The 24,448-nt window shown below is 37.9% G+C and overlaps 1 protein-coding gene across 1 annotated transcript in view; it reads left to right on the top strand.

Moving 5' to 3' along the window:
* Positions 1 to 24,448, top strand: part of STPG2 (sperm tail PG-rich repeat containing 2) — a 376,150-nt gene that overhangs the window by 343,831 nt on the left and 7,871 nt on the right. The gene's annotated exons all lie outside the window — the stretch shown is intronic.

Below are 24,448 nucleotides of genomic sequence, written 5' to 3' on the forward strand. Positions count from 1 at the left end.
AGATGAGTGGTTTAAAGGTCTCCTAAAACACAGTTCTCCTCATATCATTCCTAAGCTCACCAACATTTCATGCCTTACTATGGACTGTTATATAAGTGCAAAAGTTTCAACTTCATTATTATGGCCCAGATTTTCCATTCTAGTCATATCTTCTCTATGCTTCATCTCTCCCTTTATTCTGTTCTTCACTGTATCATCTAATAAAACTACACTATTCAGTTCCCAAGTCATGCCTTATGCTTTGCTATGTAAGGATTTTGTTTATACTGTTCCTTCACCTAGAAATCACTCATTCATTTAACAAAATTCCACTCATTTTCTTGACCTATCTCTAGCATCTCCTTTTGTGAAGACTTTCCTGATTCTCCCAATGAAATTAAATCTCTTACTCTTTAAGAGCTCTATAGAACTAATAATGCTAATCTTTCCTGCAATATGGATACTTGTGCATTTGTCTTATTTCCCTTTGCACTTTACTGGAATTTCCTTGAGGTAGAACTTGATTATTTTTCTTCTTTGTATCTCCTGTGCACCAAGTGCTAAATGAATTTACACCTCGTTGAGCAAAAGATGTAAGATATGAGAAACTTCCTTAACTTCAGTTTCTACAGGTTAGCGCACCACAATATAAAATGAGAAATGAAATATTAATAGGTTATTCAAACTCTGAGTAATCTGGTAACAAATGATCACATTTGGTTTATCAGTCTTCCAGAAAAATGATTTAAAATTTAGATTTCTTTGGTTCTGTAAATAAAAGGAAGTCAATACAAATGAAACAGTGGGCAATTTTTTTTTTTTCCAGAGCTTGGAACTGAGTGTATTTAATCTGATCTCATTCCTTTATTTGCTCTGATAATATTTAAAAGCAACCACTCTGTACCAATGCATGATACTAGGTGTGGAGTAATAATAACCAACCTTTTGGGCAGCATCAATCTAAATGACTGTTGTTCAAAATGTTGGCCTTAGCTCTTGCTATTCTGGAATGCATATCTTAAAAAGAAACACAACACACAATTTTTTTGAAAATAGGCTAGCTTCCTCATCATCTCTCGTTCAATCCATATATGGAAACAAAGGTACTTTAAAATGATTTGGCTTTATGAAGTCTGTGTTTCTAGATGCTTGTGATAAATTTTATCAGAGTTGTCCGATTTCTTTAGTATTTTTCTTGTGATGCATGCATTCACAGTCGTTCAGTCATGTCTGACTCTATGTGAACCCATGGACTGTAGCCCTCCATGCTCCTCTGTCCATGGAATTTTCCAGGCAAAAATACTAGAGTGAGTTACCATTTCCTCCTCCTGGGGATCTTCCCAACCCAGGAATTGAACCTGCGTCTCGTGTCTCCTGCATTGGCAGGCGGATTCTTTACCACTGCGCTATCTGGAAAGCTTTTACCTAAATTCTTTCTTTTGTGAAAGAAATTCTTGTGACCTTTAACCTAAATTCCTTCTTTCCTGTGCTCCTTAGAAGAGTTTAAGATCTTGGAGTCTTCCTTGTTTTGAGACTTCTAGTTAGCTAGTTCTAACCCACCTAATCTACCTTGTTCAGAATTTCAAGCCCCTTATGTATAGCAGGGGAAAGAACTCCTCCCCCAAAAGCCAGTCCACAGAGGCACAGCATTCTCACATGGAAGATATCTAATATGTTTCTAATTCAGTAATGAATTCAATGAATTCAATCAATAATTGAATTTCTAATTTAAATAATTCACTCTTCTATTTTGATGATTGACAAAATGAATCTAATTCTGAAGTTCCAACTAGATCACCCTTTCAGGTTGCTTCATCAAAATAAAAGGAACTATGCTGACACAAGTTTTATTCCATTCTCTGATTTTGAAAGATGGCAAATTCATATATTCTTCCCCATAATCTACAGGGTCCATCAAAACTTCAACTGAGTCTTGATAACAGGTGTTTTCTTTCCAGAAATCAGCTAAGGGCACAAGTCCTAGAAATGAGATGAAGATTTTGCCATGGAAATTAATACACTATTTTCTCTTTTTTCATTTCTCCCCAGAGTCTTTCTCTGTCTCTTGTTCACTGTCACACACACACACACACATACATACACTCACACAGATTTCTTGATTAAAAAGTTCTCCGGAAGATATTTCTAGGGAAGAATTGTTTTTTCTTTGCTTGTTTGTGTTTTGAATGATATTTTCTGAATTCTAACACTTCTGAGCATTTTCAGAGTATCTGCTGAAAAGTGTGTTCAATTTGGTCAAATAATTTGCATGACTTCAACTAAGCTTTTACTTCATCAGCTTTTTTTCTCAGTTCTGGGCAGCTACTTTAACAGGTGTGCTCAGATTTTAAAGTGACCATTTTCTGGGTGAATTAAGCCTTTCACCCAGTTTAGATGTAGAAATTTTCTCTGTATCATGAATAAATTATTCTGGCCATATAGGAAAGGAAGTAAATACATCAAATAGAAAAATACTTCTACATATAAATTTGTTTAACCTAAAATGAAACAATTTCTATTTAAGTGACTTTTTTTTGCCTCCTATGAAATTTTAAAAATACTAATAAAAGTCAGAATGTCATCAATGGAATGGAAGGTTTTTAAACCAACTTTTATAAATAAACTTCATGACTTCAAATTATTTCATTTCTCTGAGTACCCATATTTGCTTTTACTGTGCCATATAATAATTTTATTGTACAAATTTCAGACAGACAATAGCCACTATGCTTCTAAGAAATGTTTTTTAATTAGAGGATAGAGAGGTTGAAGAGAATATAAATGAATAAATTTCTTGCAGCTGTGGCCAATTATTAGAGAATCCCATTCACTGTTGATGTAAATCTTTGGTTCATACTTTATGTTTATCTCAAGATACTACATGCTGAAACTGACAAAGCTCATTTTTCTGTAAAATACTGTTTAAAAAGTACTTTAATAAGTACTTTTATCTCTTAGATAATAGCATGCATTGCTAAAGATGACTGATTATACAAACTGAGCAGGACAGTTCCATAACATTCAAAACTAAATATGATGCAAATGACTTTTTAAAATATGAACTATTGAATGATAATTTACTTTGAGTTTTTTAATATCAGTGGCTAAATGTCTTTATTGTAATTTTGTCTCTCCTATCATGTGTGCTTTCTAACGAGCACCATAGCTAAGTCTTAAATGGCAATTTCAGAATTAGTATATTGAAAAGTTGACACTAGAAATTGGGTAACTAAGTTGGTTATCCTGGAAATTAAAGTTTGCCAAAGTATATTCCATAAATATTGATGCTATAAGATCATGGGACAAAGGGGAGTATGTGATGAAACTTAATAGGAGATGCACACATTGTGTTGATCCTTTGTTATGTATGAGTTAGAATATCACAGACTCGACTATGATCTGCAATAAATAAATCTGTTTTAATCTTTTTTAATCCAACTTTCCCCAAATTTATTTGACCAGAGAACACTTTATACGTGACATAAACTCTTCATATATGCCAAATGATCTTTGGTATCTGTTCACATACTTAAAAGAAGCTTCTCTATTTCAGTACTCTTTGGGTACACCAGTAGAAGAGGTACTATTCTCTTCTTCTCTCTTTGTACAGCAGATCTGATGTACAACTCTATGTTGTTTGCCAAAGGCAGGAGTTTGCTGAAGAGTGAGGTTTGCTTTAGGATGAATGAGGAGACCAGCCAACTTCTTCCTACTGTCCTGTCCATCCCACTTCCATGTGCTCTTTTCTCTGAAATACCAGCATGAGGATCACAGAGGTGATGGCCAGAAGAACACTGCATGTTAAATTACTTAGTCATCTAAAGGCAAAGACAAATTAACAGGAACAAAGATAAGAGCAGTTCTGGTTGCAGTGCATTATAAGATGTTCTCATTTTTCTGTACAATACTGTTTAAAAAGTACTTTAATAAAGAGCTGCAGAAGCAATATCTTAAAAGTATTAGTGGCTCAGTAGTGTCCGACTCTTTGCAACCCCATAGACTGTAGTCTGCCAGGCTCCTCTGTCCATGGAATTTTTCAGGCAAGAATAGTGGAGTGGGTTGTGATTCCCTTCTCCAGTAGGTCTTCCAGACTCAGGGATCAAACATGGGTCTCCTGCATTGCAGGCAGATTCTTTACAGTCTGAGCCACCAGGGAAACCTATGTATAATAAACCCAAAACTTATGCTAAAGATTATTCTTACAGGCAGGAAGACAGAGGTATCCACTATTACCATACCTTCTTAATAAAGTAGGTAGTTCATACACTATTACCTAAGGATAGAATATCTAAGAATGCAGAGGAAATGGCAGGATTGAAGGAAAAGTGAGAAAGCAGTCTTCAGTTTCAGATTATAGCATTGTTACAAAAATTTTTTTTAAATCAAGGTACTAGACCTAATAAAATTGAACACATTTGCTAGATATAAGAATGATGTAACGATGAGTAACATTTCTCTGTGTCAGCAGTGATCATGAATTAAAAGGAATAAAATTTCTAGGAATTAACTAAGAAGGCCAAAGTTTTCCATAAATAGAATTTTAAAATTCTAATAATGGACAGACATATTGGTCTGAATAAATGAAGAGCCAATTTTAGTCCCTTGAATGGGATGTCCTTCTCTAATGAAGATATTAATTTTTCCTCTGTTAATTTATAAATGTAAAGTCTAGTTTCACTTTTGGAAGAAATTGATAAACACACTAAAAGGTATGTAAAAAATAAAGGTACATGAATAATTTTAAAAAAGAAGAGTAACTTCATAGGATATAGATGGAGAGACAGTGGAAACAGTGTCAGACTTTATTTTTTTGGGCTCCAAAATCACTGCAGATGCTGACTGCAGCCATGAAATTAAAAGACGCTTACTCCTTGGAAGGAAAGTTATGACCAACCTAGATAGCATGTTACAAAGCAGAGACATTACTTTGCCAACCAAGGTCCGTCTAGTCAAGGCTATGGTTTTTCCCGTGGTCATGTATGGATGTGAGAGTTGGACTGTGAAGAAAGCTGATCACCGAAGAATTGATGCTTTTGAACTGTGGTGCTGGAGAAGACTCTTGAGAGTCCCTTGGACTGCAAGGAGATCCAACCAGTCCATTCTAAAGGAGATCAATCCTGGGTGTTCATTGGAAGGACTGATGCTAAAGCTGAAACTCCAATATTTTGGCCACCTCATGTGACAAGTTGACTCACTGGAAAAGTCTCTGATGCTGGGAGTGATTGGGGGTGGGAGGAGACAGGGACGACAGAGAATGAGATGGCTGGATGGCATTACCGACTCGATGGACATGAGTTTGAGTGAACTCCGGGAGTTGGTGATGGACAGGGAGTCCTGGCGTGCTGTGATTCATGGGGTCTCAAAGAGTTGGACACGACTGAGTGACTGAACTGAACTGAAAGGAATAGTAGAAATCCCTATATTAATTGAGATGTATTATAGAACTATATTAATAAAAACATAGTGGTTTTGGCAATAAGTACGATAAATGAATAAGGAAGCAAAGAAAAACCTCAGAGATAGATCTCTGTACATTTGAAGACAATTTATTATAAACTTGCCATCACAAATCAATGGATAAAGGAAAATTTTAGTTAACAGACACTGGGAAAATGGGCAGACAAAATACTACATTAAGTGATGGAATCCAGGTGAATTAAAGACATAAATAAAATGGTAAAACTACAAAGTTAGTAGAAGAAAATACTGGGAATACCACTGCAACCTAAAAAGTGGAGAAAGATTTCTTAATAAAAACTTCAAAGGTAAGAACCATAAGGCAAAAAAATGGTATGAGCTTGAATACATCAAAAACTAAATATTTCAGTTCAACATTGGGTAACCAAGGCAAAGTTAAGCAGATGACAGAGGGAAGAATATCGGCAGTGTTTAAAACTGACAGAGACTCAAATATGGACTAACCAAGGAATTTATGAGTTCAAGAACAAAATGAGAAACCCAAAGAGAAAATCTGCAGACTTATGAAATTAATTTATAGTCTCTATTGATTATTGATTGTTGCTTATATTAGTCTTATCCATAGAAGTTCAATTTAATGCAATAAGACTTATGTTCCTTATTAAAGCTCATTTATTTCTATTGAACTGTGGTGTTAGAGAAGACTCCTGAGAGTCCCTTGGACTGCAAGGAGATCCAACCAGTCCATTCTAAGGGAGATCGATCCTGGGTGTTCATTGGAAGGACTGATGCTAAAGCTGAAACTGCAATACTTTGGCCACCTCATGCGAAGAGTTGACTCACTGGAAAAGACTCTGATGCTGGGAAAGGTTGGGGGCGGGAGGAGAAGGAGACGACAGAGAATGAATGGCTGGATGGCATCACCGACTCTGTGGACATGAGTTTGAGTGAACTCTGGGAGTTGGTGATGGAGACGGAGGCCTGGCGTGCTGTGATTCATGGGGTCGCGGAGAGTCGGACACGACTGAGCGACTGAACTGAACTGAACTGAACTGCTATTAGAGTATAAAACTGAATGTTAATGTTTTTAAACCTCAGGGAATAACAGTTATTGTTAAGAGTAAAAATAAATTCTCCTAAGAAGTCTGGCAATTATGTGACAAATACATAGGACCCTAACTTCAATGATAAAGTTCCCTAAAAAGACTCATTGGAGTTAAAGTTTTCTAGTCATTTCTAAGGAGAGGATAGGTAAATTTTATAAAACAAATTGGCATGAGAAATAATGTAGTATTGGGTTTCATCTAAGTGTAGAACTCACCATTTCCCCCCAAGGCTTAAACAAATACTACATGAGTGAGGACTCTTGTAAAGTGATATGTTTTGAAATAGATTTCATTAATGGCTTCTAGTGATAATTTATTTCTCCCTTTATGCACAAGTTTCTTCTCATACTAATAATGGATAGCTAATTTGCATATAAATAGATTTCAGTATTTGCTGAAGCAGAAACAAACCATGTTTCTTCCTCTCTCCCCTCCACCTCCGGACATTGTTAAACAAAACAAAATAAAAAAGGAGAAGGGCAATATTGTAATAATTAACAATTAGTATTTCTAAATAATTTTCTTGATTGAAAATTTTTGCAAGCAACTTTCTTTCATGTTTTTATTGGTTTACCTCTTGTCAAAGGTTTGACTCTATTAAAACAATTTTTAAAAAAAGACTCTGCATAGTTTTCTTAGTGATTTTTTGGATATAATTATGCTTCAAACAAAAACAACAAATCAGCTTCATGTTGGTTATTGAAATGTTTATTATGACCCTTTGGGTAATTTCTCTTATCTAGTTTTTACTGTTTTCACTAATTAATTAGCATGTTCTGCTTTAGAGAAGTAAATGTTGTTTTTGTGAATGTATTGCTTTTTTAGATAAATCCTTTATATTTTTGAGATATAGCAAGTCATATGCTTATAATAAAGATTTTATTCCTTTCAGTTAAAAATGGGCAAATGTTACTCTTTCAGTTATCATATGGTTAAATGTATCAAGTATTAAAAAATGCTATTTCAGAACTTATATCCCTCCTAAATGTCTTATAATAAGGTCTTTTGAGCCCAGTTCATTTCAACTAATAATGGTCATTAGTGGAAGAATGATTAACTCAATATATGTATATATTAATGATATCCATTTGATATTTGCTTTCGGCATTTGAAATAGGATATGTTCCTCTATCATTTTTCTTTAAGTGGATAGGAAGCATTATTTTGTGGAACACTTAGCATTTATTTTAAAGTAATTCTTTCAGGAAATTAAGATAGCAGCTGTCAGTCCAGTGTGTATTAATAAGTGTCTTTCTGACCTCAGAATCATTCAATGGAAAGTTAATAAGGACTTCAGCTTGCAGAAAAGACAGGAAACATGATTATTATATTTGAGCAGTTCTATTTTACTTGATTTTTGTTATTTGCATAAATACTATTTTCATCTCTTGGTATATAGTTTTGCCAAGATGAGTGAGGTGATTCCTGAGGGTCCAAAGCCCTTTCCAAAATGGAGCCAAAAATATCCAGAAAGAGGAGTAAAGACATTGTATTGAAATTTATGTATTATAAAAATATTATATAGATCTTTTCTACCAGCTTAAAAGAAAAGGGAGAAAATAGTGTCCCCTAGAGAATATGACATGTTGCATTCTGCCACAGAGAGGCAGCCTTCACCAAAAGATGGGATTTAGGGTGTTTGGTTTTTGGAAACTAGCATTTAACTCTTGATTAAAAAAATGTTTATAACAGGTTGAGAAAGTAGCAAGTATGGCAGCCTTGACACCTGGGAGTGTGTGTGATAGCATGGAGATTGGAAGACAGCTTGGTTTTCAAAATTGTGACATTTTTGTTTTCCGTAAATGTGTATGCACTCATTATGAATAGAAAAGTATATATATAAAATCAAAATTACATCCACTTTGGTATGCTAATGGATTAATAATCCAGTAACAAAATTCCTGAATTTATCATATAGCCTTTAATATATTCCATCTGTTAGACCTAATTCACCTATTAGGGAAATGTAATGTTCAGGTGAAAGCATAATATTCTCATTTAATTGCCATGATTTTGGGGGCAAATTTGATATTTTTGGAAAGTACTAGAGACTTAACTTTCACTTTTCACTTTCACACGTTGGAGAAGGAAATGGCAACCCACTCCAGTGTTCTTGCCTGGAGAATCCCAGGGACGGGGGAGCCTGGTGAGCTTCCATCTATGGGGTCACACAGAGTCAGACACGACTGAAGTGACAGCAGCAGCAGCAGAGACAGCAAATGAAGATTAAAAAGGCAGTGTGAAATATTGGAAAGAGTTGTTTAAAACACAGTCCAAGTTACAGAGCAGCTATTAACTTAATTTCCTATAAAATTTAAGTGATTTTATTTTCCTTTCCTCCTAGGGATGTTCTAAGGATTAAAAGTGGTTGAATGGTTTGATTCTTACTCATTTTGTGACTTTGTAGAAGTTATATAAGTGATCTGCACCATTTTACCCCCATTTTATAAAGAAAGAAACTGAAACTTTAGAAGATTTACAGAATTTATGAAGGTAATATGGCTAGTGTACAGAAAACTTGAATGTTTTAGGTTTAAAAATTTATTATGAGAAATAATAGACTAAAATAAAATAGAGATAAAATGTACTTATATTTCAAAGAATTGTATCTTCCATGATAATGAAATACATGTTATGTATTTGGCCCCAACTTGAAATAATGTAACATACCTACAACAGAATTCATAATGTGTTGAATGATATACACCGAAAAGTACATCTCTTTACCATCTTAATGGTGCCAGTCTCCTACAACTCTCTGTCTTTTCAGGCAGCAAGTGTTCTAAACTTGTTCACCAGCATTTATATAATATATCGTCTAAATCCCATTTTCATGTTATAAGAAGAAATATGAATTCAAAGTATCAATTTTCTATTGACAGTTGCTGACAAAGAAAGGGAAAGGAAAAAAGAATGGTTAAAATGCTTACGAGTAGTGGGAGTGGACTCTAGTGGACTTCTACATTGATTCTTCCTTCGTGTGGCTCAGTTTAGCAGAACAAGCTTTAATTGAGGCTCTGAGAATAAGGCAGGCATAGGCAGTAAGAGATTCAGACATATTCTAGAGGAAATGATGTGTTCTTAGACACCCCTCATGTCCAACTCTTTGCGACATCAGGGAATGAACCCCGCCAGGCTCCTCTGTCTATGGGGATTCTCCATACTAGAATACTGGAGTGGGTTGCCATGCCCTCCTCGAGGGGATCTTCCCAACCCAGGGGTCAAACCTAGGTCTCCCGCATTGCAGACAGATACTTTATCAACTTAGTCAATTCCTTAAGGTGTATTCTTTGATCACTATTTCTTGAGATTTAGGGAAAAGTGATTTCTTCAGTGTTTAAATATATTTGAGAACAGCTACATAATAAGTTGTAGTTTAAAGGTTAAACAATGGGTTTTATGAAAATTACATTTTTTCATTCCACTTTCAGAGAATACAATTTATTATTTTTGTCATGAGTCCAAGGAATCTGTACTTTAAATAACTAAGCTGGGTAATTCTGATGTCTGTGATCCCTACACTTTGAGGAAGATGAATTTAAAATGTATAGTACCCATATGATCCTCTTTGTTTTTTGTCTTGATATTTCAAGCCCCAGAACAAATTCAGTCCAGAAGCCAGTGGAGAACATGTCCAAAGCTAGGGAAGGACAGTGAATAGGACTTGTGGGTCATGTACTGAAGAAAGATGAGGGAAGCCCTAACTATTTGGAAGTAAGCATTATTAATATAAACAAATCCCACTGTTATTGGTCTTGGTATATTCATTACCCAAGAATTCATTCAAGAAAATTAAAGATATCAAGGGAAAATTTCATGCAAAGATGGGCTCGATAAAGGACAGAAATGGTATGGACCTAACAGAAGCAGAAGATATTAAGACGAGGTGGCAAGAATACACAGAAGAACTGTACAAAAAAAGATCTTCACGACGAAGATAATCACGATGGCGTGATCACTCACTTGGAACCAGACATCTTGGAATGTGAAGTCAAGTGGGCCTTAGAGAGCATCACTACGAACAAAGCTAGTGGGGGTGATGGAATTTCAATTGAGCTATTTCAAATCCTGAAAGATGATGCTGTGAAAGTGCTGCACTCAATATGCCAGCACATTTGGAGAACTCAGCAGTGGCCACAGGACTGGAAAAGGTCAGTCTTCATTCCAATCCCAAAGATAGGCAATGCCAAAGAATGCTCAAACTACCGCACAATTGCACTCATCTCACACACTAGTAAAGTCATGCTCAAAATTCTCCAAGCTAGGCTTCAGCGATATGTGAATCGTGAACTCCCAGATGTTCAAGCAGGTTTTAGAAAAGGCAGAGGCACCAGAGATCAAATTGCCAACATCTGCTGGATCATGGAGAAGGCAAGAGAGTTCCAGACAAACATCTATTTCTGCTTCATTGACTATGCCAAAGCCTTTGACTGTGTGGATCACAATAAACTGTGGAACACTCTGAAAGAGATGGGAATCCCAGACCACCTGACCTGCCTCTTGAGAAACCTGTATGCAGGTCAGGAAGCAACAGTTAGAACTGGACATGGAACAACAGACTGGTTCCAAATAGGAAAAGGAGTACGTCAAGGTTGTATATTGTCACCTTGCTTATTTAACTTATATGCAGAGTACATCATGAGGAACGCTGGGCTGGAAGTAGCACAAGCTGGAATCAAGACTGCTGGGAGAAATATCAATAACCTCAGATATGCAGATGACACCACCCTTATGGAAGAAAGTGAAGAGGAAATCAAAGGCCTCTTGATGACAGTGAAAGAGGAGGGTGAAAAGGTTGGCTTGAAGCTTAACATTCAGAAAACAAAGATCATGGCATCTGGTCCCATCACTTCATGGGAAATAGATGGGGAAACAGTGGAAGCAGTGTCAAACTTTATTTTTTGTGCTCCAAAATCACTGTGGATGCTGATTGCAGCCATGAAATTAAAAGACGCTTACTCCTTGGAAGGAAAGTTATGACCAGCCTAGATAGCATATTAAAAAGCAGAGACATTACTTTGCCAACTAAGGTCCGTCTAGTCAAGGCTATGGTTTTTCCCGTGGTCATGTATGGATGTGAGAGTTGGACTGTGAAGAAAGCTGATTGCCGAAGAATTGATGCTTTTGAACTGTGGTGTTGGAGAAGACTCTTGAGAGTCCCTTGGACTGCAAGGAGATCCAACCAGTCCATCCTAAAGGAGATCAATCCTGGGTGTTCATTGGAAGGACTTATGCTGAAGCGAAACTCCAATACTTTGGCCACCTTATGCAATGAATTGACTCACTGGAAAAGAGTCTGATGCTGGGAGGGATTGGGGGCAGGAGGAGATGGGGATGGCAGTGAATGAGATGGCTGGATGGCATCACCAACTCGATCGACATGAGTTTGAGTGAACTCCAGGAGTTGGTGATGGACAGGGAGACCTGGCGTGCTGTGGTTCATGGGGTCGCAAAGAGTCGGACACGACTAAATAACTGAACTGAACTGAGTTAATATTCATTACTGTAGTTGATGAGAAGGCTTGCAAGGAAGGAATTTTGGTATTATTTCCTGAAGGTATAGGAACAGGGTTGGAAAATATTTATCAGTGTTATATTCACAACAACAGAATGAGCAGAGAACACTGTTATGATGAATAAAAAGTCTTATTTAGGTTTAAATATGTGCGTAGACTTAAATTTGCTGAAAATGAGCAAGTAGCTTTCTGAAATATTCATTGGTTAGCCTAATAGTTTTTGTTTGATTTCTAATGAATATAAACAAAATATTTGTGCATGAAAGCCCCATTCTGTCATTCATTTAATCTATAAAAATATGTTTAAGATGCAGAATGTATTCATTCAGTTGAAAATAAAAATGGTAACCATTTTTAATTGACTTGACATTAAATAAATTCTCTAAGCTCTTCTTTCAGAAAACTCTAAACGCTGTGAACCTAGCTTTCTTGTAGCTATTATAGCAGACATATTCAAAGGAAAATTCAAATCCAAATGCAATTGGGGGACTTAACAATTTTTAGCAAGTTAAGAAAATGGCAATAGTCACAATAAAATGGTAAAAATTAGTCAGTTAAAAAGTTTTGCTTAGGACTTCCCTGGTAGTCCAGTGTTTAAGACTCCTCATTTCTAGTATAAGATGTGTGGGTTGGGGAACTAAGATCCCACATGTTGCATGGAGAACAAAAATAAAGTTTTGCTTTAAATTATAGCTCATTTACTATAGCTTTCTTAAATAATTTAGTTTGATTAATACTAATCAAATATTTAATTATTTAAAAAAATAGAGTTGGTATTTATATTTTAAGAGCTCTATATAACTTGATCTATGACATGACATGTTTTACAGACATATAACATTATCCTGATTTTTACATACAGTATTCACAGAGATAAGTACAAGTTTTAACAGGGAAAACCTTACTATTTTAGCCCTGAGTGTTGACATATTGATGATGACCTAAGAAGACTTAGAATATATGTGGAATCTCAACTTTTTGCTTAGGTAATATTCCTGGCATTCTGAATCCAAACTTTTAAATGGAGAGTGGGATATAAAGCCCAAACTCAGTTATGAAAGGAAAATTTGCTACTGTTATTCTTGTTCAGTTACCCAGTTGGTCCCAACTCTTTGCAGCCCCATGGACTGCAGGCTGCCAGTCCTCTCTGTCCCTCACCTCTTCCTGAAGTTTGCCCAAGTTCATGTCTATTGCATCAGTGATGCCATCCAGCCATCTCATGCTTTGATGCCTTCTTCTCCTTCTACTCTCAATCCTTCCCAGCACCAGGGACTTTTCAAATGAGTCAGCTAGTTTCAGCTTCAGGATCAGTCCTTCCAACAAGTATTCAAGGTTGATTTATCTTAAGATTGACTGGTTTGATCTCCTTGCTGTCTGGGACTCTCAGGAGTCCTCCAGCTCCATGGTTCAAAGGCGTCAATTCTTCAGTGCTCCAACTTCTTTATAGGTCCAGCAATCATGACTGTATGTGACCACTGGGAAAACCATAGTCTTAACTCTATGGACCTTTTTTGGCACAGTGATGTCTCTACTTTTCAACACACGGTCTAGGTTTGTCATAGCTTTCCTGCCAAGAAGCAAACATCTTACTTCATGACTGTACTCACTATCTGCAGTGATTTTAAAGCCCAAGAAGAGGATATCTGTCACTCCTTCCACCTTGTCCCCCCTCAATTTGCCTTGCAGTAATGGGGTCAGATGCCATGATCTTAGTTTTTTTAATATTTACTTTTAAGCTAGCTCATTCCCTCTCCACTTTCACCCTCATCAGGAGGCTCTTTAGTTCCTCTTTGCTTTTTATCATTAGAGTAGTATCATCTGCATATCTGAGACTGTTGATGTTTCTCCTTCCTATCTTGATTCCAGCTTGTAACTTATCCAGCCTGGCATATCTCATGATGTGCTCAGTGTATACATTAAATAAACAGCAGACAGCCCTGTCGTACTCCTTTCTCAATCTTGTAACTTTGCTAATAGTGTATCAGACTAATTGTGAGGTATTTTATTTACCTTGAAGATAATCTCAGTTTTTATTGATTAATTGATAATTTGTTCATCAATAAAAATCATCCATGTGTTACATATTTATACACTACCTACTCAAAGTGGTGTTAGGTGAAAGGTGATCATCCTTCCTTCCAGTTGGTGCCTATGATTCATACAGAAAGGATGTTATAACTTCATTTCCAAGACTGGTGAAAGTCATTCAAACCTGTACAATGTTACTTATGTTATCGGAGAGCAAAATTATCAGTAAGATCAAAGACTTTATCTGATAGGGTTTTGGATATGCATCTTGATAAGTATTACTTGGAGGTACACAGTTAAACAGACTTCAGTATTTGAAGATATTAGAATTGATTAAACAATTAAAGATAATAGAACTGATTAAACAATTGATTAAAAATAAAAAAATCAAGAGAGTTCCAGAAAATCATCTGCTTCTGCTAAGTCACTTCAGTCGTGTCCGACTCTGTGTGACCTCATAGAAGGAAGCCCACCAAGCTCCCCCATCCCTGGGATTCTCCAGGCAAGAACACTGGAGTGGGTTGGCATTTCCTTCTCCAATGTGTGAAAGTGAAAAGTGAAAGTGAAGTCGCTCAGTCGTGTCTGACCCTTAGTGACCCCATGGACTGCAGCCTACCAGGCTCCTACTTCTGCTTTATTGACTATTCCAAAGTCTTTAACTGTGTGGATCACAACAAACTGTGGAACATTCTTAAAGAGATGGGAATACCAGACCACCTTACCTACCTCCTGAGAAATCTATATGCAGGTCAAGAAGCAACAGTTAGAACTGGACATGGAACAATAGACTCCAAATCAGGAAAGGAGTACATCAAAGTTGTATATTGTCACCCTGCTAATTTAGCTGATATGCAGATTATATCATGCAAAATGCCAGGCTGGATGAAGCTCAAGCTGGAATCAAGATTGCTGGGAGAAATATCAATAACCTCAAATATGCAGATGACACCACCCTTTTGGCAGAAAGCAAAGAAGAACTAAAGAGCCTCTTGATGAAAGTGAAAGAGGAGAGTGGAAAAAGCTGCTTGAAATTCAACATTCAGAAAACTAAGATCATGGCATCAGGTCCCATCACTTCATGGCAAATAGATGGGGAAACAATGGAAACAGTGACAGACTATTTTCTTGGGCTCCAAAATCACTGCAGATGATGACTGCAACCATGAAATTAAAAAACACTTGCTCCTTGGAAGAAAAGCTATGACCAACCTAGACAGCATATTAAAAAGCAGAGACATTACTTTGCCAACAAAGGCCCATCTAGTCAAGGCTATGGTTTTTCCAGTAATCATGTATGGATGTGAGAGTTGGACTATAAGGAAAGCTGAGCACCGAAGAATTGATGTTTGTGAACTGTGATGTTGTAGAAGACTCTTGAGAGTCCCTTGGACTTCAAGGAGATCCAACCAGTCCTTCCTAAAGAAAATCAGTACTGAATATTCATTGAAAGGACTGATGCTGAGGCTGAAACTCCAATACTTTGGCCACCTGATGTGAAGAACTGACATATTGGAAAAGACCCTGATGCTGGGAAAGATTGAAGGTGGGAGGAGAAGGGGATGACAGAGGATGAGATGCTTGGATGGTATCACCGACTTGATGGACATGAGTTTGAGCAAGCTTTGGGAGTTGGTGATGGGGAAGGAAGCCTGGTATGCTGCAGACCATGGGCTGCAAAAAGTCGGATACGACTAAGTGACTGAATTGAACTGAACTGATTTTGTTTTTGAAAAGAGAAGTCAACAATGTGATAACACATACCCAGAAATTTCAGTTAAAAGTTTACCTATCATTTGGACTCTGTCATTTTTTCCTCATTACCTATACAGTAAATTTAATAGATTGTGCAGTTCTGTAGTCATAATCTGAAGTGCCATTTAAGCAAATCATGTTTTAGAAGCAGGAGAGGAGCATTGAGAGCAGGAGAGTAGTGGTTTTGACACTGATGATAATACTTCCTTGTGTACTAATCTTTTGTCTTTGCTATTATTGCATTTGTAAAGTCAAAGAATAAAATCAGTGTGAAAAAATGTGTTCTGAGAACCCTAAACTCTCTAAATGACATTTCAAAGCCATGCAGTCCATTTCAACAAATAGTTTTCTATATGCTTTTATAATGTCTAAAGATATGCTCACATATGGGATATTTACTTTTCAGTAGTTTTCTGTCACCTTCAGATGAAATAAGGACTCTGTATTCATAAGCAAAATTGACTACATGATTTATAAATTTTGGTTCATTATAAAGATAGCCATTTTTTAAATAAGGGGTTTTGCAACTTTATTCATAGAAGTATTTATTTTTGAGTCCACTCTTAGTGTATTTAAATCATTTTCATTTTAAATTACTGTTCCTGTTCTCTTCCATTTTTGCCTTGTAGCATTGGTTGACATTTCAGAGTGTGTGAGTTGGCATAGGGCTGGAAAATATGTAATTATAAGAATCACCTGCTCTTGAATTTTCCATTATATAGTAGTCATGATTCAGGCAGACTTTTCATAGGTGTTTGATTTGGAATGAGAAGTTTTTCTTCTTCTATGACCTGTGATTAAAATGTGACCTTTTGGTAAATAAATAGAAGATAGTTTCTGCATAATCCAGATGTGACTCAGAGCTGGTGAAGCAATGTAAATCTTTGACCTGTATCATATAGGCAGTAATATACATAATAGAAAATTTGTTTTAAAATTAAGTGCAGTAAACCTTCTCTTTAATGCTCTGTAGCTCAGAGCAGTTGAAGTGTTAAAATGCAGCAAGCTTCATATTAAGGAAAGTTTTGCTTCAATTAATATTCCTCAAAGAAATTCCAGTAAAAGAAAACCTACTACATTTGAATATATTCTTTTCTTTTAATGAGTTATAAACATGAATGTAAATATTTATTAGCATTATGATAAATAAAATTTAGCATTATGCCTTTCACATTATGGTAAAGGCAGAGGATATCCTATACTTCATAACTGAAAATGGAACACCTTTAGTAGTGTTTGGATAATAGCCTTACCTATTGCATTAACTTCTATAAATCTTTATGGTTAAAGTCGGAGAAGGCAATGGCAACCCACTCCAGTATTCTTGCCTGGAAAATCCCATGGGCAGAGGAGCCTGGTAGGCTGCAATATATGGGGTCCCTAAGAGTCGGACATGACTGAGCAACTTCACTTTCACTTTTCACTTTCATGCATTGGAGAAGGAAATGGCAACCCATCCCAGTGTTCTTGCCTGGAAAATCCCAGGGAGCAAGGAGCCTGGTGGGCTACCATCTATGCAGTCGCATAAGTCAGACACAACTGAAGCAACTTAGCAGCAGCAGCCGCAGCATGGTTAAAGTTGTAATTTCCAATTCATTGTGGAATTATGTACCCATTTCCCGATGGTAGTTTGTGGTTTGTTTTTTTTTTTCTGGATATTGCAGCAAATGGTACATTTTCCTATGCATAGTTTCAGTTCAGTTCAGTCGCTCAGTCATGTCTGACTCTTTGCAACCCCATGAATCACAGCACGCCAGGCCTCCCTGTCCATCAACAATTCCCGGAGTTCACTCAAACTCAGGTCCATCAAGTCGGTGATGCCATCCAGCCATCTCATTCTTTGTCGTCCCTTCTCCTCCTGCCCCCAATCCCTCCCAGCATCAGAGTCTTTTCCAGTGAGTCAACTCGTCGCATGAGGTGGCCAAAGTATTGCAGTTTTAGCTTTAGCATCAGTCCTTCAAATGAACACCCAGGACTGATTTCCTTTAGAATGGACTGGTTGGATCTCCTTGAAGTCCAAGGGACTCTCAAGAGTCTTTTCCAGCACCACAGTTCAAAAGCATCAATTCTTTGGCAATCAGTTTTCTTCACAGTGCAACTCTCACATCCATACATGACCACAGGAAAAACCATAGCCTTGACTAGACGGACCTTTGTTGGCAAAGTCATGTCTCTGCTTTTTAATATGCTAACTAGGTTGGTCATAACTTTCCTTCCAAGGAGTAAACGTCTTTTATTTCCTGGCTGCAATCAGCATCTGCAGTGATTTCGGACCCCCCAAGATAAAGTCTGACACTGTTTCCACTGTTTCCCTGTCTGTTTCCCATGAAGTGATGAGACCAGACGACATGATCATAGTTTTCTGAATGTTGAGCTTTAAGCCAACTTTTTCACTCTCCTCTTTCACTTTCATCAAGAAGCTTTTTAGTTCCTCTTCACTTTCTGCCATAAGGGTGGTGTCATCTGCATATCTGGGTTATTGATATTTCTCCCGGCAATCTTGATTCCAGCTTGTGCTTCTTCCAGCCCAGCGTTCCTCATGATGTACTCTGCATAGAAGTTAAATAAGCAGGGTGACAATATACAACCTTGACGTACTCCTTTTCCTATTTGGAACCAGTCTGTTGTTCCATGTTTAGTTTTAACTGTTGCTTCCTTACCTGCATACAGGTTTCTCAAGAGGCAGGTCAGGTGGTCTGCTATTTCCATCTCTTTCAGAATTTTCCACAGATTATTGTGATCCACACAGTCAAAGGCTTTGGCATAGTCAAAAAGCAGAAATAGAGATTTTTCTGGAACTCTCTTGCTTTTCCCATGATCCAGCAGATGTTGGCAATTTGATCTCTGGTTCCTCTGCCTTTTCTAAAACCAGCTTGAAAATCTGGAAGTTCACGATTCACATATTGCTGAAGCCTAGCTTGGAGAATTTTGAGCATGACTTTACTAGCATGTGAGATGAGGGCAATTGTGCGGTAGTTTGAGCATTCTTTGGCATTGCCTTTCTTTGGGATTGGAATGAAAACTGACCTTTTCCAGTCTTGTGGCCACTGCCGAATTATCCAAATTTGCTGGCATATTGAGTGCAGCACTTTCACAGCATCATCTTTCAGGATTTGAAATAGCTCAACTGGAATTCCATCACCAGCACTAGCTTTGTTTGTAGTGATGCTTTCTAAGGCCCACTTGACTTCACATTCCAAGATGTCTGGCTCTAGGTGAGTGATCACACCATCGTGATTATCTTGGTTTTAAGATCTTTTTTGTAGAGTTCTTCTGTGTATTCTTGCCACCTCTTATTATCTTCTGCTTCTGTTAGGTCCATACCATTTCTGTCCTTTATCGAGTCCATCTTTGCATGAAAGCCGTGCCTTGTGGGGCCACCCAAGACGGCCGGTCATGGTGGAGAGGTCTGACAGAATGTGGTCCACTGGAGTAGGGAATGGCAAACCACTTCAGTATTCTTACCTTGAGAACGCCATGAACAGTATTAAAAGGCAAAATGATAGGATACTGAATGAGGAACCCCCCCAGGTCGGTAGGTCCCCAATATGCTACTGGAGATTGGTGGAGAAATAAATCCAGAAAGAATGAATGGATGGAGCCAAAGTAAGAACAATGCCCAGTTGTGGATGTGAAAGGTGATAGAAGCAAGGTCCGATGCTATAAAGAGCAATATTGCATAGGAACCTGGAATGTTATCTCCATGATTCAAGGCAAATTGAAAGTGGTCAAACAAGAGATGACAAGAGTGAACATTGACATTCTAGGAATCAGCAAACTAAAATGGACTGGAATGGGTGAGTTTAACTCAGATGACCATTGTATCTACTACTGTGGGCAGGAATTCATTAGAAGAAATGGATTAGCATCATGGTCAACAAAAGAGTCCAAAATGCAGTACTTATATGCAATCACAAAAACAACAGAATGATCTCTGTTCATTTCCAAGGCAAACCATTCAATATTACAGTAATCCAAGCCTATGTCCCAACCAGTAACACTGAAGAAGCCGAAGTTGAACGGTTCTATGATGACCTACAAGACCTTTTAGAACTAACACCCAAAAAGGATGTCCTTTTCATTATAGGGTACTGGAATGGAAAAGTAGGAAGTCAAGAAACACCTGGAGTAACAGGCAAATTTGATCTTGGAGTACTGAATGAAGCAGGGCAAAGGCTGATAGAGTTTTGCCAAGAGAATGCACTTGTCATAGCGAATACCCTCTTCCAATAACACAAGAGAAGACTCTACATATGGACATCACCAGATGGTCAATACCGAAATCAGATTGATTATATTCTTTGCAGCCAAAGATGGAGAAGCTCTATATGATTAGCAAAAACAAGACCAGGAGCTGACTGCAGCTCAGATCATGAACTCCTTATTGCCAAATTCAGACTTAAATTGAAAAAGTAGGGAAAACTACTATACCATTCAGATGTGACCTAAATCGAATCCCTTATGATTATACAGTGGAAGTGAGAAATAGATTTAAGGGACTAGATCTGATAGAGTGTCTGATGAACTATGGACGGAGGTTTGTGATACTGTACAGGAGACAGGGACCAAGACCATACCCATGGAAAAGAAATGCAAAAAACAAAATGGCTGTCTGGGGAGGCCTTACAAATAGTTGTGAAAAGAAGAGAAGTGAAAAGCAAAGGAGTAAAGGAAAGATATAAGCTTCTGAATGCAGAGTTCCAAAGAATAGGAAAGGGATATAAGAAAGCCTTCCTCAGTGATCAATGCAAAGAAATAGAGGATAACAACAGAATAGGAAAGACTAGAGATCTCTTCAAGAAAATTAGAGATACCAAGGGAACGTTTCATGCAAAGGTGGACTTGATAAAGGACAGAAATGCATAATTTAATTTGTGTATTTAAGATTTTCTGTTAAGATACTATATTTGTATATATACATTATTTCTCTGCACTGTAAATATAAATTGCTATGTTTGTTTAGTTACCAAATTGTGTCCAACTCTTTTGTGACCCCATACACTGTAGCCTGCTAGGCTCCTCTGTTAATGGAATTTCCCCGGCGAGAATACTGGAGTGAATTGCCATTTCCTTCTCCAGGGGATTTTCCTGACTCAGGGACTGAACCCATGTCTCTTGCAATAGCAAGTGGATTCTTTAGTGCTGAGCCACCGGGGAAGCCTTATAAATATAAGTTAATATCATTTCAAAGAGTTGGACACGACTAGTGACTGAACTAAGCCCACTGTCTTAGTCACTGTGAGCTGTTATAACAAAAGTATGATAGACTGCATGATTAAACAAAAATTTATTTCTCATAGTTCTGGTATCTGAGAAGTTCAAGATCAAGGTGCCCAGACTCCTGGCCAATTCTATTCCTAGTGAGGGCCCTCTTCCTAGTTTGAAGATAGACATCTTACTTTGTCTTCACATAAGAGAGAGAGAGAGAGTTGGTGGGGGTGGGGGTGGTGGGGAATAGGGAGAGAGAGAGAGAAAATAAGCTCATTATGTCTCCTCTTAGAGAAGGACAATAATCCTACCATAAGGGCTCCACCCTAATGAACTAACTACCTCTCCAATTCCCCATCTCCAAATACCCTCACACTGGGGAGTAGGATTTCAAAATATGAATTGTAGAGGAACAGAAACATTCTTTTTGTGTCTTGTTCTATAGCAGTCTCTCAAGGGCTTTATAACTTTGTATATCTATCCTGTTAATTGAATTGATATTAAAATGATTAATCTAGAGTAAAATGTTACGTTTTATTTAAAATTTTGAAATGTCCTTTGTAAATAAAGCTAAAGCTTTAAAAACCTTTCATGTGAACCTATCAATTCTAAAATACGTTAGATTCTAAAATATCAACAAGAATCTATTCTTCAAAGTAAGTGGTTTCAAATTGCATGTCTCCTGGTGAGAAGGAGGCATTAATTTTGTATACTATTAATATCTTTATCTGCAGAAATGGTATGGACCTAACAGAAGCAGAAGATATTAAGAAGAGGTGGCAAGAATACACAGAAGAACTGTACAAAAAAGATCTTCACGACCAAGATAATCATGATAACGTGATCACTGACCTAGAGCCAGACATCTAGGAATGTGAAATCAAGTGGGCCTTAGAAAGCGTCACTACGAACAAAGCTAGTGGAGGTGAAGGAATTCCAGTGGAGCTATTTCAAATCTTGAAAGATGAAGTTGTGAAAGTGCTGCACTCAATATGCCAGCAAATTTGGAAAACTCAGCAGTGGCCACAGGACTGGAAAAGGTCAGTCTTCATTCCAATCCCAAAGAAAGGCAATACCAAAGAATGCTCAAACTACCGCACAATTGCACTCATCTCACACGCTAGTAAAGTCATGCTCAAAATTCTCCAAGCCAGGCTTCAGCAATATGTGAACTGTGAACTTCCAGATGTTCAAGCAGGTTTTAGAAAAGGCAGAGGCACCAGAAATCAAATTGCCAACATCTGCTGGATCATGGAGAAAGCAAGAGAGTTCCAGACAAACATCTATTTCTGCTTAATTAACTATGCCAAAGACTTTGACTGTGTGGATCACAATAAACTGTGGAACATTCTGAAAGAGATGGGAATACCAGACCACCTGACCTGCCTCTTGAGAAATCTGTATGCAGGTCAGGAAGCAACAGTCAGAACTGTACATGGAACAGCAGACTGGTTCCAAATAGGAAAAGGAGTACGTCAAGGCTGTATATTGTCACCTTGCTTATTTAACTTATATGCAGAGTACATCATGAGGAATGCTGGGCTGGAAGAAGCACAAGCTGGAATCAAGATTGCCAGGAGAAATCTCAATAACCTCAGATATGCAGATGACACCACCCTTATGGCAGTTAGTGAAGAGGAACTCAAAAGCCTCTTGATGAAAGAGGAGAGTGAAAAGGTTGGCTTGAAGCTCAATATTCAGAAAACAAAGATCATGGCACCTGGTCCCATCACTTCATGGGAAATAGATGGAAAAACAGTGGAAACAGTGTCAGACTTTGTTTTTTTGGGCTCCAAAATCCCTGCAGATGCTGATTACAGCCATGAAATTAAAAGATACTTACTCCCTGGAAGGAAAGTTATGACCAACCTAGATAGTATATTAAAAAGCAGAGACATTACTTTGCCAACCAAGGTCCGTCTAGTGAAGGCTATGGTTTTTCCAGTGGTCATGTATGGATGTGAGAGTTGGACTGTGAAGAAGGCTGATTGCCGAAGAATTGATGCTTTTGAACTGTGTGCTGGAGAAGACTCTTGAGAGTCCCTTGGACTGCAAGGAGATCCAACCAGTCCATTCTAAAGGAGATCAATCCTGGGTGTTCATTGCAAGGACTGATGCTAAAGCTGAAACTGCAATACTTTGGCCACCTCATGCGACGAGTTGACTCACTGGAAAAGACTCTGATGCTGGGAAGGATTGGGGGCAGGAGGAGAAGGGGACGACAGAGAATGAGATGGCTGGATGGCATCACCGACTCTATGGACGTGAGTTTGAGTGAACTCCGGGAGTTGGTGATGGATAGGGAGGCCTGGTGTGCTGTGATTCATGGGGTCACAAAGAGTTGGACATGACTGAGCGACTGAACTGAACTGAACTGAATATCTTTATATTTATTCTACTATTTCACTATTTATGTTCATTATCAATATTCTGTGCTTCAAGTTTTTATTCCCTCACCCACAGTGTCTTTTTATTGCCTTCTAATTTAGTTTCATTTGTCACTACTCTTAAAGTTACATTCTATATGCACTACTTCCCTGCTTCCCTGGTGGCTCAGATGGTAAAGAATCTGCCTGCAATTTGGGAAACCTGTGTTTGATTTCTAGGTTAGGAAGATCCCCTGGAAAAGGGAATGGTGACCCACTCTAGTATTCTTGCCTGGAGAATCCCATGGACCAAGGAGCCTGGTGGGCTACAGTCCATGGTGTTGCAAAGAGTTGGGCACAACTGAGCGACTAAGCACAGTACATACATTCTACTATAAATCTCCTCTTGAAATATTTGATATGGTAGACCTCTAACCCTCTTCATGCACTTCTCCGGTGGCTCAGTGGTAAAGAATCCATCTGCAATGCAGGAGATGTGTGTTTGATCCCTGGAGAAGGAAATGTGCCAGGGTCCAGCCTTGGCAGAGTCCAGGGGTACCCTCCGGATGAGTGGCGTCAGTGAGAAAACAAAGAAAAAAAGCGAGTCTAGTCTTGGTTGAGTGCAGAATCAAGACTGCTTTATTTTCTTACATCAGTGTTTATATACCCTAAAACCAATAATTCTAAAGAGGGAGGAAGGATTGTCTTGATAGGACTGTGCCAGAAATGCAGTCATAAACCATCTTCCAGAATAGTCAGTACCTTCATGCATAATTCTTAAACAATTCCAATGGGCCCTTAAGACAGCAAGGCCACAAGGCATGAAGAATGGCTTTATTTGTGTAGCAGTTAGTCAACTGCAAGGGCTATTAGCAAGCCTTATCTTGGGAGCCTCAGTCCTTGGCAGACTTTATGGCTCCATAGGTAACATGGTATTTGGATTTGGGCTCTACCCCCAAACATCTGCAGAGACAATTTTCCACACTAATTCTATGTGCTTACTTATTTTGTTATACCTTCATCTCTATGTTTACTTTCAGTGTACTCCCAGGCACACTATAGACAGGGGGCAGGG

Source organism: Moschus berezovskii, chromosome 5 (genome assembly GCF_049115385.1).
Source record: "Moschus berezovskii isolate FMDL1 chromosome 5, NW_MosBer_1.0, whole genome shotgun sequence".
Taxonomy (NCBI): Eukaryota; Metazoa; Chordata; class Mammalia; order Artiodactyla; family Moschidae; genus Moschus; species Moschus berezovskii.